Raw genomic sequence first — 11610 nt, 5'->3', positions numbered from 1 at the left:
TCTTGGGTGTTTATTCGGTTAAGTGGAGGGAGGGAGATGAGGGAAAGTTATAACAATCATGGCGCTCGCCTCTAGACAGGCCTGGTCGTGATCCATTTTCACAGCGCCCCGACATCCTGGAGATCAAGGGGGCAGCCGGGGGCTTGGATTGACTCGCGCGGTACTCGCGCACACTTGACAGCGAGCCTCTCTCCTCCCTCGGCCCTTCTCTCTCACTCTTGCTTGCCTTTCCATCTCTTCCCCACTCGTAATCTCCAGGGCCCTTGCCCCCATAAGACTGTCGTAAACTGTACCAAAACCCCGGCAGTCGTCTTCTTCCTCGCAGGCGAATTACTCTCTAATCCCTGTAATGAGTCCAAAGATGCTTATTTATGCTGGAGTTAACCTCCACCAGTGAGCCCAGCCCCGGGCCAAACGCGCCCCGGCTGAGTGAGGCCTTTCCTGGCTGACGAGAGCAGAGGGGAGGTTTTGGTTGGGGAGGGGGCGAGGGTGGGCTGCTACCCCCCAACCCCCTACCCCCCGGCAACCCCTACCCCCTTCCATTCTATACGCTCGTCTTTAATTGCCGACTGTGCAAACCGTCACTCTCGGATCAACCAGAGACAGGAAGTTACTGCATCTCAACAAGATCTCACGGAAAGGTGCAAAATGTTACTTTTAGAACTCAACTGTTGTCATCATTCGTTGATTCATTCATTCATCTTCTGAGCCGCTTGATCCTCACTAGGGTCGCGGGGGGTGCTGGAGCCTATCCCAGCCGTCTCCGGGCAGTAGGCGGGGGACACCCTGAATCGGCTGCCAGCCAATCACAGGGCACACAGAGACGAACAACCATTCGCACTCACACTCACACCTAGGGACAATTTGGAGTGTTCAATCAGCCTGCCATGCATATTTTTGGAACGTGGGAGGAAACCGGAGCACCCGGAGAAAACCCACGCAGGCCCGGGGAGAACATGCAAACTCCACACAGGGAGGACGGAGCTGGAATCGAACCCGGTACCTCCGCACTGTGAAGCCGACGTGCTAACCACTGGACTACCGGGCCGCCCTGTTGTCATCAATAGACACATATTACATTTCAGTGCATACAAGTACCTCTGTTCATTTTTTTTTCCCATTATGCCATAGCAGCAGAATACCACAGCCAGGAAGTGTCCGACGCTCCGGGCTTTGTGAGCATCCTACGCTTTATTCACAGAAGGAAGGAAAAGCCCCGAGGATCTCTTCTTGGTCGACGTAGCGGTTGCGCGTCTGGTCCACATTAGAGGGGAAAACTCACAGCTTGCGCTTTGGGTTTGACGTATATCACTCGTGACAACACTACTGGGACCTTTCGGACATACCTGCCATGTAAAACCGTGATTCTGTGTGGACACTTGGAATTCGCCCCCCCTCCCCCCTCACCGGGGACGTTTTGACTAATGAAGCCTGTACTAATGCGCATAAAGCCTAAGCCAGGAGCAGCTGCTTGTCAATATTTCATGCACTACATTACATTCATGGACTTCCAAGTCCCAGAAAGAGAGATGAGGGATGGAGAAACGATTGCCGTGATTGCCGCCGGGACACGTCATTGTCTTAACATTCCACGAGACTTACACCATAAACCTTTTTTTTTTCTTTTTTTTTTTTTTTGCAGACAGTATTCTACAACTCTTAATAGAGGTCCCCCGGTTCCCAGGAAAGATAAAGCCGAAGGAGTGTATTAAAATCTCTTAATTGAGTGAGAGCATGGATGGAATTAGCCACGTGTTGGCGGGGGGGGGGGGGGGGCAGACTTAGGTAGGTAGCGAAGGCCGCATTAAGCCTATCTGTCTTTGGATCTTTTTCAATTCACAGGCTCCGTGTGGAGAAGTCGGAAGAAGACCCCCCCCCCCCACCGCCCCATTCCCAGTGGCTATGTAAAGCAATCTGCACATTCGCACATCGCCATTTAGGGAGCAAATTGGCCCTGTGCCCCCACCGACGAAGGTTTTAAGAGAAAGGGAATTAACGGGCATTGAATCCTTAACTGGAGCTCCTTCTTTGATGAGCCTCTTTATCCGCCTGCACCTCATCTCCATTTCTTTCATGTGACTCACTGATTTTCCTGATTAAATAGTTTTCGAGAAAAAGAAAAGAATCTCCGTGCTTCTTTCGTCACGGGCATTTGGATGTTGTCGTTTCTCCACCGGGGGGGGGGGCGATTTGAAGATAAAGATTGGACTTGACGTACAATGCGCGCTATCTCATCGAAACGAAAAATCTCCCGTTCATGTTGTCGGTTTTCGACCCCCGCGCGCTTTTTCCTCATGTTGTAGCTTGTCTAAAATGTCGATGGGAGTGCTCCATCGCTCACGTTTCATCTGCTCAATAAAAGACGAGCCTGAAATAAAACAGGAACACATTCCTCCGAGGTAGTTAAATGCGAGGTGTGCTGGAGAGTTCAGAGCTCGGAGAGCGTTCTGCGCACACCTGCCGGGGCTTTGGGTACCACCGGGCCCAATTATCCTCGTCTCCCTCCTCCTCTTAAGCGCCTCTTCAGTCGAACGGGTCAGGGGGACAATCAATCACACCCAAAATAAGGAAGTCATTTCCGCAGCCTCCGTTGCGGTGCTCGCATCTCTGACCTTGAGGAAGAAGCCGTCATATTTGGCACGTACCGATGGAATTTGGAAGAGCCGAGCTTCATTTTGTCGAGCGAGCCGCATTGGACATCGGCGACGCGTGTAGGGAAACCAAAATGCCGCGGGAAAGTCCTGATGCGACCGTCTGATGTTTCCTTCGGGGATCCCCTGGGTGCAGCCCGTATGTCAAATGTTGTGGCTTCTGACAACCTGAGAGGGAAAAAAAAAAACGTTAGATCCCGTGTTAACGCCACGCTTTGAATCTGTGGCAGCTTGAGGCACAAGAAGAGCAGTTCAAGTCAGGACTGCAGGTTTAGCCTACATGGCGACAAGACGGTGTTTTTTTTACTTGATTATTATTTTTTTTTTAACAAAAAGTAAGCAAAAGAAATGCTCCTTTTGTCAAAGTTATCTTTTAAACTACATAACAGTAACGCAGTGCAATAAACATTTTTTCCCATATATTAGTTTTAAAAGCTAAACCTTTGAAATCATGACGAAAATATTCATCCATCCATTTTGGCCGCTTGATTCCCGGGATCTCGTTCTTTGGTTGGTGGCCGTAGGTGAGAGTAGTAATGGAGATTGACCGGTAAATTGAGAGCTTTGCCTTTTGGCTAAATGATTCAAACTATTATTTGGTCTGAGGCATTTATGACATATCAATAAAAACGCTGAATGCTTTTTTTTTCTGATCCCTTCCCTCAAAAGCAGGCATCAAATCGATGAAACAAACTTTCCCTGCCCTATTATTGGGACAGAAGAGGCAAATCAACAACCAGAGGGAATTGTGGGGATCATCCACAGGGGCACTGCAGGGGTCTACTTAAGGTCCCATCTGTTTGTGTTCTAGGCCAGAGTTTCCAAACATTCATGTCAACGCACCCATTTTACATTATGAAAAAAAAAAAAAACCTCACGACACATCGACCACAAAAATCATCATGATCTATCCTCAAGGTCCTCGCAAGCTGACTTGGTGCGTCATGACTTATTCTGTTATTTCAATCACAAAAGCTGGATGCGCAGGTGTCTTGCAGCAACTCGATGAGCAATAATCTGCACACATACTTCCAGACGTCCCAGTGAATTTCCTGGGACTTAAGGCACCAGGCCGGCTCTTTGAAACTCCTGATAACCTCTTCAAGTGTGATTGAAGCTCTATTTGTTCAGGAATGTGGTGCGCAGCTCCAAATGTCTTTTTTGCCCTCAAAGGCATGTGAATGATGGCATGCGATTGGCTGGAGTGTTACTTCCAGGAGTTCCACAATGCTCCCCCCCCCAAAAAAAAATACCAAGACAAAAACATGTCAAGACGCTATGAGGCAAAGAGCAATAATGTCTACAACAATCAAGCATTTGGAAACAAGGGCAGTGTGCAACAATGGCTGCGGAATAATCTGACAGCCACTTCTCAGAGTGGCGGCGTTTTAAATAGGCAGCTGGTTAGCGAGGGTATTGGTGACAGGTGGGCATGCTGCAGGGAAACGCCCTTCACTCCAGCTCCAGCTCAAACATCAACAAACACAACCCTGACAGTTCCCAGTTTTTCAAGCAGCGTCGAGCAATGAATGTATTGATTGAATTTGGTATTGACATCATTTCCTTGAATTAAAGTAACTGTGGTACACTCGCACGTGAGAGCGAAATCCAAAGGGCAATGGAGCTTTCTGCTAACTTGGCTACTAGCTGGCTGCGTCAACAATCGTCGAGCATGATGCACGCGAGTGTTGACTTTCCTGTGCCAAGCCGCAGCAGGAGCTTCCATCCGCAAAGAGCCACGCAGCATATGCGCACATCCACGGTGCTCAGCCTCAAAGTCAAATTAAAAAGGGCACGCAACAAAGGGGGAGCGTCTCTGCTCTTCGGAACACATTTTTCTATCAGACAGGAGACATATTGCTGACTAACTATTGTCAGATGTTGGCAAATTCCACATATTTTTCATATCCGGCTCCTCGAAACCCGGGGGCCACCGCTTCGAGACTCAAAGCACATCATCCAAAAAAGATGCCGCTTGACCTCGGGAGCAGAAATGCGCCAAATATGCCTCCTGTTTTCTCCCGAAATCGCTTTACCAATATAAATGCAATACCACGGGCTATAAATCATTTAGGAATTCATTTGAGAAAAGACATTTATTTGTGGAGGTGTGCTCATCAATAAAGGTGGCTCGTACGCAGCTTTAGTTATATATTCATGCATTCAGTAGATTCAGTTATTCATTTATTCACTCATTCACAAGGCCCATGCATAAGTCCCCACGTGTGCGTGTTTACGGGTCTATGAGTGTGTGTGTGTGTTGACCTGCGGTGTAACCGTACTATGCTGCGGGCGAGTGCACTTCCCCAGGGGGCTCTCATCTTTTACTGAGCCCTGACAGAAGATGGAGGCTGGGAGAGGGGGTCCGCTGCATTAAAAAGCCTTTACCTAGTTCTGATTTATCACCCCCTGCCTCTCACACACACACACACACACACGCCAACCTCACGCCATCTCACCATTCCTCGCCGCAGCTCAGTTCCACACTCTATCAAACACACAGACACAGACGCACATTCACACACCATCAAGCACACAGCGGTTTCATTTTAAGATGGCCGCCGTGAAGACAAGCATAGGGGGAGCAAACCGCCGCCGCGCTATACCGCGGTGGTGATTTTTATTTTATTCATACATAAGGCTGGAATACATTTGCGCCATCGCCGCTTCGGTTATTGCCTCTGTGTTGATAAAAGGGAAAAATAAAATGGAAGGGACAGCCAAAGATACACAGAATGGATTGAAGCTCAACGACATTCATGTGACTGTCATGCATGAATGATATTGGTCATCCAATAATTTAGTTCAGAAGAGTTGGAGAAGAGAGAATGATATTGATTAAAACTCGCCAAAGTGCTTATTCCTTACGTGTCACGGATAAAGACATTTATGTGACATTTGTAGAGGATCAATAATTTGGTGCTTTTGCCTCATGCATCCGCGCTGAAGGACGACGGCTCCGGCGACACATAAACATTTATGGGCGCGCGGCAAAAGCTCCAAAGTGGCCCGCCAGGATGTTTAGAACATTAATGTCAAATACAGTTCCCCCCCCCCTCCATCCCATTTTCGGAGTCTCGTCGAGTCAAGTCGACCCCCTGGACAGTCCCGGTCTATTTTGGGAACCTATTCTCCGGTACGTGCATGTAGTGCACATCTTTTCGCCATTTTCTTGCATTTGGGATCATGCGTTTCGACGTTAGCCCTCAGCGAGATGTAAACAATGAGCAGACACGCGCCTCAACGTCCATCGAGCGGTATCTGTCTCCATCACCCCAACGTTCGCACACCATCTACTCTTAACGTAGACGCACACACTCCGATGCATTTGTTCTCACCCAAGGCACTTGTGGGGTCTTTTCGTCGGTTGCTGGATGGCTGAGTTTTGCTCTTGCGAGTGGTCTCGGTTACTGTACAAAAAACAAAGCAAAACAAAAAATCAGGGCACGGCAGTGACTGATTTTATGCAGAAAATTCTTGCTGGTTCTGAGCTCCTTCATTTCATTGTCGAGAGGCCGGACACATTGACTGGCATCGCTCCTGCCTTTAGCTTAGCATGTCGCCCACCTCTTTTGCCGCATCCAGCGGCAGAGAGCTGCATATTTAATGTCAAGAGAGTGCACGTTTGAAGCCAAAGCAGTTGATCTGAATATAAACGTTCGAAGATACTGCCTTCAAGAAAGAACATTTTATTCTCACAGTCAATCTGGGCCCAAAATCATGATTTTCACGCCAAAGCAAGTCAAGAACATGGCCCAACAATCATTGTTTATCATACCATTGAGTTACGGTCTCATGAATAAACGCACACACATAGCGATCGGACCCAACACAATCGTAATACAAGCAGGAACAGATCTTAGTCAATAAACAATGTTTGGGAGAATTAAGGAGGTTTTTTTTTTGTTTCATTGTTTGTTTGAGATATGATATGTGTCTACCGAATGCCATTACGTTGACGTGCAAAAAAAAAAATCCTCAAGTGTAACCACTCGCCCAAGCGCACACCCAACATTCCCCTGATTTGTCGCCGCTTTCTAAACGCAAGAATTTTTTCCAGTCATCTGCATGCAGTTTGCTGAGAAAATGGAGGACAACAAAGAGCACCGGCGCAGCTTTTGCATCAAGACCGTAATACATTGTCGGGAAGGCTACAATCGAGATTACATCTCTGCATCTTAAAAGTGTAGTTTCCTATAAACAGCAATCTACAGCTCATAAAAATTCGCTCTGCTTCAGCATAAACACTCGCCTTGTCCTCTCACCCCGCCGCGTGCGCGCGGCTGTTTGCGCGGGGGCCCGCATGCACGCATTTGGCCGCACGGCATAAACAATCTTCTTCTCCCGTCGGTAGCGCGGAGCGATCCATCAGCTTCTCCACGGAAAACCAATTTCGCCGGAGATGTTCGGTTTTTTCACGCGCGCCCGCGCGGACACGGAGAAGGAAATGAAAGTGAAAGAAGAGGGACACGCCACGGCGAATTGAAAAAGAGCGATCGGCGGGAAAACCAGAATGCGGATGACTTGCCTTTGCTCCGTGTTTAAAAGGATGCAGTGTTATTCGCGGTCTCATCAGTTCACCGCCTTCCCCTAAAATGTTCATCTGTGGCCTTGCGCTCAAAGCGCCGCGTAGCTTTTGTGCGATTGCTCCCATCCAGACGGGCATTTCTGCCCTTGCACTCCCTGTAAAGTTCCACATTACATCATGTTCCACACGGAAACGTCATGTCACAAGAATTTTACAACCTCTCTCTCTCATCTTTGCACACGTGGGATGAAACGCGCCAAACGTTTGTCTCCTCTCACCTAAATCCACCATTTTTGCTCTCTTGTTTTGGGTGTCGAGTGGCGTCCTTGCATCCGTTTTGGCCTGAGGAGACAGAAATATTGTGTGCATACAAAGAGTGTCTGGCTAGCAGCTTAACATCAAACAAGACAGGAATGGTCCCCGGCTTTTTATTTGATTTATTTCTTTGCGGGGGATCTGCGTCGCTGCGAATGACTGCAAGTCTATCAAGAGCCGTCTCAGCCCGCTCGAATTTGGAGATGACTCTTCAGAGCTTTATTTTTTTTCTTAAGACGAATGCAAATTAAAACGCATTAGGCTCCATTCATTTGCGGTGGTGGGCATCTAGGCCACTTTTGGTCTGAGGGCCACTTAAGGCAGCCTTATTTCTTCAAATGACCTTGAAATCAAAGAAAGAGCAAGTTTTAATGATTTAGAGGGCTCTTAAAGTCCCGACGAGAACGGCAAGACAGGGCCTCATTAAAATTTTCATTTAAGCATTAAAAAAGCTTTTTGGCCCAAATGTTCCTGCCAAGATGATACGCAGGCGGGACCCGCAAGAATGGACGGCGTTGGCTTTCATGTTCATGCATCTGTTCGGCCCCCCCCTCATCGGATATTGTATGAATGACATTTGGCTGCGACGACTTGTTTTTAGCGCGTGTACGTGCGTGTGTGTGTGTGAGAGTGACAAATGACCAGTTGCGGAGCATTGTGATTGGCTGCGGGCTCTGTGAATGACCGACCGAAGGAACGCATGGTGTCTCTTCATATTTAGCTTCTATTTCTTCACGAGCTGCTCCTTTGTTGCGCGTGGCATAATTTCAGGTTGTGAGATGCGCATTGGGGTGTGTCCAAAGACCAAGACGTGCGCTTCCGAGCCGCTTGATCCTCACTAGGGTCGCGGGGGGTGCTGGAGCCTATCCCAGCTGTCTTCGGGCAGTAGGCGGGGGACACCCTGAATCGGTTGCCAGCCAATCGCAGGGCACACAGAAATGAACAACCATTCACACTCACACTCACACCTAGGGACAATGTAGAGTGTTCAATCAGCCTGCCACGCATGTTTTTGGAATGTGGGAGGAAACCGGAGCACCCGGAGAAAACCCACGCAGGCCCGGGGAGAACATGCAAACTCCACACAGGGAGGCCGGAGCTGGAATCGAACCCGGTACCTCTGCACTGTGAAGCCGATGTGCTAACCACTGGGCTACCGCGTCGCCCCACATGGAGCATATTTGGGAATAAAGTTGACTTGACTTAACAACGGAAAGGATGAAACCTCTTCGGGGTGGCCGGGAAGTGGATCTTATCACTGCTGGCTTTGGGGTGACCCCGCACCGGACAGGTCATCGGTCAACCCCAATCGGCCAAAGCAGAGCGAGCCAAAGGTGAGCAAAGTACGCATTTATTCGGAACAGGCGTAGAAAGAAGAAAATGGGTCGGATATTTTTTATTTTTTTTTGCGCTCTCATCTCCAGCCCCCTGCGCAACTTCTTGTCGTCGTCTTGTGTGTTTAGTTATTTACAGCCCTGACAATCAAAAACAACAACAACAAACTGCAAACAACACGGCAGCCTTTGTGTCACAAGCGAAAACAGGAAATCAGGCTTTGGTCCGCTGGAGATGGCATCAAAAAAAAAAAACACCTTGTTTCATGTGTCTTCAGCAATCCCATCTTGATGCCTTCACGTGTTCCCCACGTGGGGGCTGCGGCGTTGCTCACAAGGCGTCGCGAAACGGCAACGATCTGGCGGGGAAGTCCCAGCGGGCAGCCATAACACGCTCATTTGTCGACATAGCTCGGCTGCGCCGATCCCCCGTTTGATTCCTCTCAGGTCGCCCCTCGTCTTTCTCTCTCTCTCTCGCTTCACTTCTATCACCTGCTCATTTTGCCGTCTGGAGCGCCTACTTTCTTTCTTCCTCTCCGTCACTCCGTCTGTCTGTCGGCCCGTCTGTCTGCGTTTACTCCTCACGGGCCGCTTCTCACACCTCCTCTTTCCCTTTCACTTCAAAACGCGTACGAGTTGCCTGCGTAGAAAAATAGCGGCGGTGATTGCATCGTGTAAAGCGCTTTGCGAGAACAAGGCCGCACACGTCTGAAATTCCGTTTTTTCCGACCTGTCTTTTTTTGTTGTTGTTGTTTCAAATATTTTGCCAGTTTGTGCTTCATGAATGAGAATAAGTAAACTGATGGGCTAAAAACAGATACAGGGGCAAAACCCACAGATAAGCCACCTCCCATACTTGGTCAAAAATGACAACATGAACATTTTCAGAGTCTTTTCAAGTACAGTCAATATAAAAAATGAGGAGCTGGGATTAAATGTGCGGCGTCAGAAAAGACGTCTAAATACGTCTTTGGGAATGAATGAGTTAATCGTAGCAAAGTGTCATTTCTTCTGTTTTCACATGCACACACACACACACACACAAAAGTGAGGGCTGTTTTTTGTAATATAGCAGTATACTCATTGCAATTTTTTTTTTTAAACAAAACAGTGAAGTGGCAATAAAGGTTTTAGTAGCAAACCCTGCAGATTGGGTGTTGACTCTCGCTCCCAAACAAAGAAGCAATAAATAATAAAAAGATTCGCCGTTGCGCAAGTGAGCGCAAGGGATTTGCAGATTCCTCATGTGTAAAATGGTGGATGGATTGCAGGTGGAGGAGAAGGATGTTGAACGCAAACCAGGTGGTGGTGGTGGGGGGGGGGGGGGGGGGGGAGTTATTAATGGTGTCTTCCGTTAATCATCACCATGGTGCCAAAATCGGGCTTACGTTTGAGTGGCTTTCAAATTGAGCTACACTACACCACACTCGGCTAGGGGAAATAATGAGAGTAATAAGAAAGGTGGGGAGAGCCGAGAAAAGGCTTGAAAAAAAAAATGTGGTCTGCAAAAGGACTTGTCTTTTGTCTTCTACAAGATAATGAAACCTCAACCAGATCAGATGCGAGGCGCTTGTGACGTTGATTTGATCGATGCGATCCTTGTGTCGAAATGAAGACTTGGAGGCGGGTGGAAAAATGAGCAACACGCTTCATTGTGAGCAGTTTTCTGTGTCCATGAAGCAAGGACAAAAATCAAATAAATAAAAGGTATGGATTTGTACTTGCCTATTGATGCGGTCCGTTTGTTTCGTAAAGTAGTGATTCGGCTGATGTAAGTCATTAGAACAGGGGCGTCAAACACGGGTCCTGGAGGGCTGCTGTGCTGCATGTTTTCCAAGCCTCCCTGTTGCAACACACCTGATTCAAATGATCATATCATCAGCAAGCTCTGTGCAAGCCTGACACTGACATTGAATCAGGTGTGTTGCAACAGGGAGATTTAGAAAACATGCAAGACAGCGGCCCTCCAGGACCGGAGTTTGACAGCCCCGGCATTAGAAAGTCTGAAAGACCCCTTTCCTACGACACATAGCCCCGCTTCCTGACGTAGTTCTGGCCCAAGAAATAATTGGGGCCAGCTTAAGAACCATATCGAGGGCGAGAGTCAATTTCACCCGTGGAAAAAGAAAGAACTGGTGCTCACTTGGCCACTGGCCCGGCACTACCGCCAGCACAAGCGCGGTAGAAAAGGGCCAATAGACGACATGTCAGAGTCAGAAAACGTTTGTATCCCCGAGCTTTCAATGTTCATTCATTCATTCATTCATCTTCCGAGCCGCTTGATCCTGTGGGAGGAAACCGGAGCACCCGGAGAAAACCCACGCAGGCCCGGGGAGAACATGCAAACTCCACACAGGGAGGCCGGAGCTGGAATCGAACCCGGTACCTCTGCACTGTGAAGCCGACGTGCTAACCACTGGACTACCGGGCCGCCCGCTTTCAATGTTTCCATGAGTAATCTATTCTAATGTCAATGTGAAGCCATACTTGCAGTCAATTGTGCTGGAAAACCCCTGGAAGCCATCCGAAGATGATAATGGGACACCCATTGACACATTCCAATCGCAGATCCTGAGACAAGGGCCCACTAGTACTCAGACCAAGGTGTGTATGCGAAACCGACTAAATATGTGATGATGAGCTGTTGATCCCCGTTAAAGCCCGACAACGTCGCAATGCCAATACGCAAGTTGGCCTCAGATGTGATGCGAGTCAATATCTATTGACGCGGGCAAATCGGCATTGTTGTTCTTCGCTGCCGTCATTGTGTTGGCCTGATGCG

Source organism: Hippocampus zosterae, chromosome 20 (assembly GCF_025434085.1).
Source record: "Hippocampus zosterae strain Florida chromosome 20, ASM2543408v3, whole genome shotgun sequence".
NCBI classification, from domain to species: Eukaryota; Metazoa; Chordata; class Actinopteri; order Syngnathiformes; family Syngnathidae; genus Hippocampus; species Hippocampus zosterae.
This window is presented reverse-complemented; position numbering follows the sequence as displayed.